Raw genomic sequence first — 11335 nt, 5'->3', positions numbered from 1 at the left:
CACGGTCATTCATATGTGGTGCAACGCAATACAAAGAAAAACTGCATCGCATAACAAAATAAATTTGGTGGCAGTTTCGGAGGATTTCGCCCAGCGCACATTTGAAAAACATTAAAGTTCACGGCCCTAGAGAAATTTACAGAGACTGAGCAGTGACGGCGCTAAAACTAACTCTCAATTTAACAGCGCAAATAATCTCAAGACGGTCTTCAGCACTAGAAACACCAATACAACATCAACACTGTAGCAGAAGGGAAACGAAGCAGAACGAAATATTCCAAGAAGCAGTGAATCTTTTTGCGTCGATCGGAATGAAAAATTGACAGCGGTAAATCTCTGCCTAGTTTGAAACTTCCGAACATTCGCATAAGATCAACCAGAAATTCAGTTTAATAATTATATATGAACATAATAAGAACCATAGTAATAATCACGGCATAGAACAGCGGTGATTTTTGTAAAAAAACGAAATTTACGAAAGAAAGAATCAGCAACTCGCCCTATACTACGCCGATCGCAGAAGCGGAGAAGACGAAAAACAAACAGTGTTGGCGGACGTATGAAAGTCGCTAATATCTACGTCCAGTTCAGTGAACTTTTCTATCGCTACGGACTTAAATACACGAAATTCCCAAAATTTTTGGTCGCTAAAAAGGAGACTTAGCGAAAAGTAGCGGTAGCAGAGCAGTGACGACGACGGCGACGAATGAGAGAGCGGATGACGGCGACGAAAGATAGTGAAGAATTCGGAACGGCGATAAAGTTTAGAAGTCAACGCGTTGATAACCGCCTCGAAAGGAAGTGACGCCTTCAATCAACAATTTGGAAGGGATTCCAAAATTTTTTCTTCGCCAAATTCAGCAAGTACGGACTGGAAGTCGGCCGAGCTGTGCCGAATTATCACTGGATGCTAACGACAAATTGCGCTCAAGTGCAATCAGCGCGATCTTCAAGTGCAAGGCGACACGAAGCTAATTGAATAGTAAACATTCATTCCTAGTATCGGGAATTATCAAGAGAATTTTTTTTTCTCTGTGAATAATTAAATTTTTTTGTGTGAGTGAAATTTTATATAATTATTTTTCCTGCAGTGCGCAAATAATTTTTTTAAAACATAAATGATTTAAGTAAATTATTTTTCTTTTGAATAATATTCTGAAGAATTTTTCCTTATTGTTGTACAGAAGGAAATAATTTTTTTCTCATATTTAGAAATTTTTTTGAAATAGAAATTTTCGTTCACTTGGTGATAGAGACAATTCTGTTTAAATAATTCTATCATAATAAATTTTATTGTTAAACACTTGGCGCAGCATTTTGCAGTGGAACCCAAACAATTGTATACATAAGACTAATATCAGACTTTTTCAGATTGTGAGAGAGTCCTATGAAGGAATGAGTTAGGAAAAATTTGAATTTTTTTGTATAGAGGATACAGTCAACTCAGCAAACATGCAATTGAAGTAAGTACCTGATTCTCAAATTAATTTTTTTCAATTTTTCATTCTTGGAATCATTGAATATTTTATGAATTAATATGAATAACACTTTGGACAGTGGTTATCTCCCGACTGCAACAGACAAGAAGCGAAGACCAGACTCCATATAACCTAAGACCTGTACCTGAACGACTTTCTAGACCAATTGATCCTAGTAATACTAGACCCAGACGTTCTCGTAGTCAAGGTCCCCACTTAGTTTACCGAGTGCGCCTAACCCTTCAGTTGTAACCACTAACCCAATAACTTCCATTGTACCTAGAAATCCCAACATGGCGCAAGCCACGTAATAACCCAAGCCACTAGATTTTGTGGAACGGTAGACCCAAGTAATGTAGATAAAAGTAGATTAGAAGAATATGGTGTAAATCGATGGATAGCAGACACAGAAAGCAGAATTTCAGCTGCTGGTATCACAGATGAGAGAAAGAAAATAGATGAAGCACTCTTGTATGTTAGTATGGAACATGGTGATGCACATACAGTTCTTCATTCAGTACTTTTTAGGAATATTACTCTGTTTAACGAATTCAAGAAACAGTGCTTACAATTTTGGCAACCAGAAGCACAGAAAGATCCATGGTATAACATAGGAACTTTCCATCATCAGAAATATGAGGGTAATCACTTAGTTTTAGCCACTAGAGTAGAAGAAGCTATAGATAGAGTGACGACAGATATGAAAGCTGTAGGAATTGTTATTGGAAGGAAGGATGACTTTGGTGATGATGAAACAGATTTAGCTAGTATATCCAAGGTACTTAGATATATGTCCTTAGGACCAATCTACGATGCTTTGGGTAAGGAAGAAAGAGTAGCCTTAAAGAAGTACTGTGATAGGAAGCCAAATGATGGAATTGTACAAACTTTGATGTACATAGAAAGGAAAGTAAAACAGAATTCATCAAGTAGTAGAGCAGATTTTACGGAACCGTAGCTAGTGGAAACCCAAGAAATAATAGCAATCAGTCCAATAGAAACCAATCAGGGCAAGCTAGGTCTAGGTATCAGGAAATAGAAATTCGTTTGATAGAAATGGTGGGAACAACAATAGAGATTTAATCAATCAAATAGAAACAATCAAGGTAGGCCGCCAAATAGAGGTAACAATGGGAATACCACTGGAACTAATGGAAATAACAGTGGAAATAACAGGACTCCTGGACAGAGGGGAGCTAGTCAAGGCCAAAATTCAGGGAATAATAGGCCACAGTTCAATAGGCAGAGACAAAGTTGTGGAAATTGTGGTTATAACAACCATACAACCCAGAATTGTAGAAGAAACAAATGGTGTTCGAATTGCAATAAGACAGGACATTTGATCCAAAACTGTTGGTACAACAAACAGGGAAATTCTCAGGGGTCTCAAAATAACCAAAGTACTCAGCCTAATAATCAAAATACCTCCCCCAGTAACCCAAATCAAGGGGATTCTCAGTGACAATCACAGAGAGTGCAGCAGAAAGGTCCATCCTTACAGAGAGAAATAGTGACAGTGAATAAGGATGTGTCCCCAACAGACATTACTCGAAGTAATGAAATAGTGTTTTCTGTAAAGAATTTTAATACGTGTCAGGAAGAGTTGCCTATCATACAAGTACACTTAGAAGGTGTACTGAGTTCCATATTGTTGGATACAGGCAGTACTGTAAGTATCATAGATAAAGGCACTTTAATAAAACATATAGGTTGTGAGCTTTCCCAAATGAGAGAATCCTATAGGACCATAAAGGGGATCGCTGGAAAGCAAATAAGGGCTATAGGCAATGTCAATTTAGAGATAGAAATTCTAAATAAGAAATACAGGGAAGAGTTTGTGGTGTTGGAAGAGAAATATTTCCCAGCTCAAGCTCTATTTTCCTTCCAGGCTATGAAAAGATGTGGAATTTCACTAGATTGTAGCAATGGAAGAATCACTATCAAGGAAATTGATAGAGGAAATGTTTGCTCTCTTGAAGAAGAGGAACAGTTTCAGATAAACTTGATCACTTTACCTGAGACAGCCTCATCTGAAGAAGTAGACATCCAACAGATAGAAATAGAAGTTAATGCTAACCCGGGTAGGACAGTGTGTAGAAATTCAATGATAGAAGAAATAGGAGAAGATAGACAAACTACTTTTAAAAGCCTAGAAGCCACTCAGGAGGAATTCTCAGATAGCAGGTATGAACCTGATAACTCAAGTGCACGACAAGTAGATACCTCCGAAGAACTTAGTTCTTTTTCCCAACCTGACGATCCTGACACGCTAATAGATTGTAGTCACTTAATAATAAGAGAAGATACGGAAGAGAAGTATCTCAATGAGGTGTTGCTGTTAGGCAACCTAAAAATGACAGAGATAGGTTCTGTGATACTACAAGATGAAAATTCAGATGATACTGATGTCTGTTACACTGCCGATGCACAGAATGCAGAAGAGATCTGCTTAGTTAGTACTGCCGATGATAATCTTGTAAGATTTAGATTAAACAATAGCGTTATACTGCATCCACAAGGTCTGACAAAGGTTTGTCTTAGAATTGTAACAGATAAAAACCTAGGTGATACAGATGTGTTATTAGTTAATGAAGACTTACCAGACTTTGTGAAAATGGACAATTCCCTAGTAAGACTTAATGGTGGAAATTGTACGACTTATGTGTATAATTATTCTGACAAGAGACTAGAATTGCATGCCGGCATAGAATTCTGTAAAGGAATTGTGATTACTAACCCTTTACTAACCCTAAGTGAAAAAGCATTTGTCTCTGTAGCTGACACAAGAGTTAAATTAGAAGGGGAAGTAAATAATACAGATTTTCCTCATTGTAGGGACAGGTTAATACAGATATTAGAGAAATATAGGAGTGTTGTAGCACTAACAGGAGATAAGTTAGGAAGGACAGATGTCCTGCAGCACAAAATAGTCATAGAAGATGGTGCTAGACCTTTTATATACCTAACTACAAACTTCCAATAAGTCAAAGACCCATTGTAGACGAGATGGTTGAAGAGATGAAGGAAGATGGAGTTGTAATACCTTCTAAGTCACCTTATAATTCACCTTTACTGCTAGTTCCAAAGAAAGACGGTACATGGAGGATGGTAATTGATTACCGTAAATTGAATTCCCACACCATCCCCGATCGAATGCCAATGCCAGTCATTAGTGACATGCTAGCTCAATTAGGAGGTGCCAAGGTTTTTTCTAGCCTCGATTTACTGAGTGGATATTGGCAAGTTCCTCTCGATGAAGAATCCAAGCATCTCACGGCATTCAGTACTCATAAAGAACATTTGCAATTTGAGGTAATGCCGTTTGGTCTTACTTCAGCTCCTTTAACGTTTGTACGTTTAATGCTGCAAATCTTGGGAGATGTTGAAGACGTATCGGTTTATCTTGATGATGTAATAATTGCTAGTAAGGATGTAGAGAGTCATTTCAAGACAATAGAATTAGTATTAGATAGGCTCAGAAAGGCCGGTTTAAAGGTAAAAATTAAGAAATGTCAGTTTCTGAAGAAATCTCTAGAATATCTAGGACATGTTATCAGTGAACATGGTTTGAAAATGCAAGAAGGAAAGATTAAGGCTATTGTAGACTATCCAGCCCCAAGAAATTTGAAGGCACTAAGAAGATTCCTAGGTATGGTAGGATATTATCGACCTTTCATAAAGGGATTTGCTACCATAGCAAAACCATTAACTGAGTTAACTAGGAAAGATGCTAGCTATGAGTGGAAAGATGAACAGGAAGCAGCGTTCAAAACACTAAAGGATATGTTGATAACAGATCCTATCCTAGTTTATCCAGACTTCGAGAAGGAATTCTACTTAGCCTGTGATGCTTCAAGTACAGGACTGGGTGCCATCTTGATGCAAAAGGATAAAACAAGGATGAGGACTGTATACTATGCCAGTAGAGTTTTGAATGCAGCTGAAAGAAATTACAGTACAACAGAAAGGGAATGTTTGGCATTAGTCTGGGGATTACAGAAATTTAGACACATTTTGCTAGGACATAAAATTAATGTTCTTACAGATCATAAACCCATTTGTGATCTTTTCAAGAAAAGGGCTTTTACCAATAATATGAAGTTCAATAGATGGTTCATTAGCGTATTAGAATTTGCCCCAGAATTTAGATACATACCTGGTAGATATAACACATTAGCTGACGCCTTATCTAGATCACAAGAAGAGAACGAGAAACAAATTACCACTCATAATTTCGCCTTCAGTTGTCAAATCACAGACTTAGATTTAGACAAAGTTCGTCAGGAACAACAAAAGGATTCTAGAATAAGGGAAGTAATTGGTAACCTCTTGCAAGGTGAGAAAATTCAGAGTTTCAATTGATAGATGGGTTATTGTACAAGACTTCAGACGAACCAAATGCTTGTTCACGTTTGTACATTCCTAATACACTAATACAAGACGTTTTAGAACTAACCCATTCATACAAGTTATCAGGACATCCTGGAATTAAGAAAACATGTAGAACAATCACTAGAAACTATTTTTGGCCTCGATGTAGTGAAGATGCTACTCGATTTGTTCAGAATTGTACCCTATGTAATATACATAAGGGGAATGTCAACGTCAAGGCTCCTCTGGAAATGTATCCTTCAGAATTAAATCCTTTTCAAGTAGTCACAATGGATTTCTTAGGTCCATTCCCGAACACCATCAGAGGAAATAAACAGATTTTAGTTTTCATTGACTATTTGACCAGATACGTAGAAATTGTTCCAACTAGAAACAGAGAAGCATCAACGGTGGCAGAAGCCTTTAAGTCTAGAATTATAACCAGACATTCATGTCCTCAAGTTTTGCTCTCAGACAATGCTGCTGAATTTACTAGTGACATTCTAACAAAATTGTGTGACTTTTATGAAATACAGAAATGTCAAATAACAGCATATAAGCCAAGCTCAAATGGAGCAGTAGAAAGAACAAATCGCAAGATAAAGGATGTTCTGAAAACATTGGTAACCCCTAGCACTGAAGACTGGGACTTGACTCTCGAAGACATACAATTTACTCTAAACAACACAGTAAATGAATCAATAGGAGAAACTCCTCATTTCCTATTGTATGGCTACCAAAAGAGAATGCCAAATTCACTTTTGGATGATGCCGCACCACCCAGACGTACGTATAACTACGAGGACTATATTGCTTGGAAGACAAGACGTGCGTGCGAGACCGTTAAAGTCACCAGGGCTAGATTAAAGGAGTTACATAAAAATCTAGTAAGTATTACAATAACAGATCCACCATACCCTCGTTAAAGGTAGGACAACAAGTTTATGTACTCAATCATGTTCTTGAAGGACCTAATATTAAAGTATCACCAAAATTTCGAGGTCCATATAGAGTTTTAGAAGTTTTGAAGTTGAATAAATTCAAGTTAATGCATGAAATTACCTTGAAAGAATCCATTGTACATTGGAACCACATTAAAGTAGTTCATTCAGAACCTTGGTCGTCTACCCAGTTAAAAGATTTGTCCAATAAAGATAAGATAGATAATAAAATAGAATCTTCAATGACCCCAAGGTATAATTTGAGAAGAAGGCAATGGCAAGTGCAATGGTAAACAAATGTAGTTGATAAGATTTTTACTGCTTGATAACATTATTTCAGCAAATGGATTGTATGGTGGTTGGCAGTGAGTCAAATTGTGAACTCACTCGTACAACTAAGAAAGGGAGCCATCATCAAGGAGCATGGCAAGGTTAAGATGATACAGGACCTAGCCATTGTTAAGATCCAGACGGACTCCATTATCGATCAGAGAGAGCAGTTAGTCCAGCTGAGCAATCAGATACAGGCAGGATTACAAAGTGTCCAAGATAGAAATTTGTACGACATGCTCTCCAAGTTGCAGAGGGACATCGATAGTGTTATGCCAAGGAAAGTAGTAAAGCGATCACTCATACCCTTTATAGGCGTCGCTTTACATAATCTCTTTGGAGTGGCGACCGATGGTAATGTTGAAAGGCTAAAGGAAAGAGTGGCACAACTTGAAAATTGGGCTTCTGAGCAGGGCACTGTCTATAATAAAGTAATAGGAAATGTCAATCAAAATCAGAAAATGATCACAGTGCTGAAAGAATTTGTGAATAGTGCCCTCCATAATGTTTCATCAGAAATTGCTAAAATCCATCAAACAGAAATGATGGAGCAACTGCTCATAGAAACAAGTAATTTCCTTCTGGAATACAAGGAATTACTCAATGCAATCATGATGGCAGGTAAAACCTGCTGTCGCCTTTTCTGATAACCCCTAGTGAAATTGAAGCCATTATTCAGAAATGTGTTGTGAACAATCACTTGAAGCCACTAGTAGAAAATATAGTGGACTATTATGGCCTGATAACAGTGAAAGTGGTAGCCAATCAAATCATACTAGTGATCCCTTTCAACAATCCAGACGTCAACTCATTGATGTCAGTCTATCCATTCCCAATGGTAGTAGATAATAAGTCCATTGTACTAGAAGGAACAGTTCGACACTTTGCCTTGCAGCATGATTCGTTCCTAGTGACTGAAATTCCCGAACATAAATTCAGGGAATGTGTCATGCTTAATGATGGTGTATATGTTTGTAACATTGTGAATTTCTATGAACCATTGAGTGCTCTTCATTGCTTAGATGATCTTGTAAACAACAAGAATGGTAAGAACCATTGTAAATATATACCGTTTACAGAAACTTTCAAGGCTCAAATCATTGATGATGAAATTTTTGTGTTCTCAGCAAACAGATTGAATGCTAAGATTGACTGTAAGTCAAACAAAACAGAAGTAGTTTTCATTAACGTACACTCATTTTCATCTGCTTGTGAACTGGTCATTTTACATAATTTGTATTACAAACCAACAGTTTTCACGACGTACAGTTTGAATTTCAGTAAAAGTGTACATCAGTTTGCAGTTATTAACGAATTTCAACTTTCAGAACTGGAATTGGAGACATTCACAAAGCTAGAAGAGGTTCATACTTTCTTTCATACATATAAGACCGAGATTTCTCCTATTATGTCATTCATAAATGTCATTCTTTTGGTACTGTTTGCTTTCATTTCTTTTATGATTGTCAGGAAATTGATACTGAATAAGCTTACCATAATCAAGGACATGATGGACAGAATCCTTCCTAGAGAGTGATAGCGTTTACCATTGACTTGCACTTGAACATTTGATGATTGATTTTTTTATTTTTACAATTTATGATTGATAACCAGAGAGTAATAGGCATTTGATATATTTACTTTGCCATAATTTTCTGCATTTAGTTTGAGTATTTGATATATAATTCATGCTTATATTGTTTGTGTTAGCACTATGATGCATTATGATATTTCTTGCATTTATTGCTTGTTGATAGAAATTATTGAAATTGAAGTAATTGACTATTAGAAATTATTGAAATTGAAGTAATTGACTATGGTCAAGTTGAGTTGGTTATCTACTTGCATTGTAGTCAATGCAGGTAGGTGACCGAGTGATGTTATGCAGTGAATAAGTATGAGATTCACTGATCGGGATTATGAAAGAGAGAGAGAGAGAGAGAGAGAGACGATGTTGATAGTTTAAAATGATGAGCCATGGGACCAAGTAAATTGAAGACTAACCATAACAAACCTCCAAGATGTGGGAAAGGAAGGAGGAGTTAGAGGATAGACTAAGAAGTGAAAAGGTCAGCAAAATTGACCTGATTTGTCCTTGCAAAAAGTGGGAGTTAAGATTGAACCATTAAGAGTAAAGTAGACGTCCTCAAGGAGGCGGAGTTTTATTCAACATAGGTCCAGAGTTCATTCTGATCAATTTTTAGCCAGAGTTACTTGAAAACCAAATTGGGTAGGATTGTGTCACTCGCTCCTCTCTTAACATCAAGAAATTTCTAAGTCCAGTGTGGCTGGCCGTGTGAAATAGTTAGGTTAAGATTAAACTTATGAAAAACCGTGCCCGTGAATACTTACCCCCTCCTGAAAACAAAAAAATATTAATGGACAATTTCAACCTAACTTACCGAGTCCCCTGCGTTACTATCAAGTGAAAGTCAACAGACACGGTCATTCATATGTGGTGCAACAATACAAAGAAAAACTGCATCGCATAATATATATATATATATATATATATATATATATATATATATATATATATATATATATATATATATATATATATATATATATATATATACATATACACATATATATATTACTAAAAGGACCTCATTCAAACTGGATAGTATCCAATGGAGTATTTATTCAGAAAAGTTACAAGCTTTCTTGGACAAACAGTCCACATTATCAAGTATCTGTACAATGAGCAGACGCATAGTCCAGCTGTATTTATATCTGTGTTCTGGGTACGTTTAATCCTATAATTGCCTAGCTCCTCCTGTAGACCCCCACCCTCACGTGATCTTAGTCTTTCTCTGCTCCCTTCTTCTTCCAGGTGTCCGTTTTCCATGTGTTCTCTTGCATTTTTCCTTCGTTTCCTTCCTACTGTGGAGTATACGGTTTTTCTAGATATGCTGTCTTCAAAGCCGTTTTCAGTGTTCCCTGCCATTGTGTTGTTGGCGCAAGTTATGAAGGCGTTCTCTACAACCAGTCTAGCCGTTTTGTTGGTGTTCCTGTACAGAAAACTCACATTTTCCCAGTATATTTTATGATCATTTTCCCAACAGTGTTTGGCAACTGCCTACGTCTGATTATAATGCCTTATGTTCTGCAGATGTTGTTTGCTTCGCTCTTTACATGATTTGCCAGTTTCGCCATAGTACCCTTCTTCACAACCTAGACACGCTGCCATATATAACCCCCTCTAATCTCTTCCCCCTCTACAATTTCACTACCATCCGCTGTTCTATCCCAGAAAGTAGGAGGGAAAGTTGTCTACGTATCCTCCTTTCTGAGCTGAGACCTTCATGTCTGGATTTTTTAAATATTGTCTACCGTGAAAATTACTCACCCAATATTGCTAGGTACCTAGTGCAAAAACTACGGACATTATCTATTCGACAATACCAGTCCATATGGAAAATATGGTTAGATTATAACAATGCTGAGAGCCCAGTTGAGATCTCTAGAGAAACACTTAAATTTTCTCATGAACCTTTTTGAAGACAAACGCCTTGCTGTCACAACAATCATGGCATATAAGGCAGCATTAATGGAACCCTTGTTTTATGGCCTTGTTTTATGGATTCGGCATTGACTCTAGTACAGTAAACCCCTGATATTTGCCTTCTCACAATTCTCAGACTCAGCGATTCGCTGAATTTTCTGTGGAACCTATCTATAAATTATTCGTGGGAAACTCACCCATTCACGGATTTTTTCATAAAGCAATATTCTGTATTTTCATATTGTTTTTGTGACTAAATACTGTACTGTGTCTACATATATATTTTATGATAAAATAATGATTTACAATACTAATTTTCAAATATTTAGTTTAAGAAGATTAAATAAAAACAAATAATAAAAATAATAATTCTCTCTCTCTCTCTCTCTCTCTCCCTTACTGAGATGTATATTTATTTGTTTTGTATATAAATAAATGATTTACTAATTTTCAAATATTAATATTGAAATGTAAACAGCAATATCAATTCATTAAAAAAAATATTATTGTGAATTAGTATGATTTTAGTTTATAAATTAATAAAATATGTAAAATTTTAAAGGAATACATATTGACCCCTAATCTTTTGCTTAAGACTTGGAGAGAGGGGGGGAGGGTGACCCTGTCGGATATGTCAAGTAACCTGACAGCAAGGGTTGAGTGGTCAGTGTTGCTGACTTAGTGGGTCAGTGTTGCCGACTTACGAA

General features: G+C 36.6%; 1 long non-coding RNA gene across 1 annotated transcript; it reads left to right on the top strand.

Annotated features, from left to right (window-relative positions):
* Positions 1–1237: 1237 nt before the first annotated feature.
* On the top strand, positions 1238–9456 carry LOC136847462 (uncharacterized). The gene is made up of 2 exons (XR_010855759.1): positions 1238–1463; positions 7131–9456. It is a non-coding gene; the product is annotated as an uncharacterized lncRNA (long non-coding RNA).
* The last annotated feature ends 1879 nt before the right edge of the window (positions 9457–11335 follow it).

This window comes from Macrobrachium rosenbergii, chromosome 16 (assembly GCF_040412425.1).
Source record: "Macrobrachium rosenbergii isolate ZJJX-2024 chromosome 16, ASM4041242v1, whole genome shotgun sequence".
Classification (NCBI taxonomy): Eukaryota; Metazoa; Arthropoda; class Malacostraca; order Decapoda; family Palaemonidae; genus Macrobrachium; species Macrobrachium rosenbergii.
The sequence above is the reverse complement of the archived record's forward strand: the minus strand, read 5'-3'. Positions and strand labels throughout refer to the sequence as shown.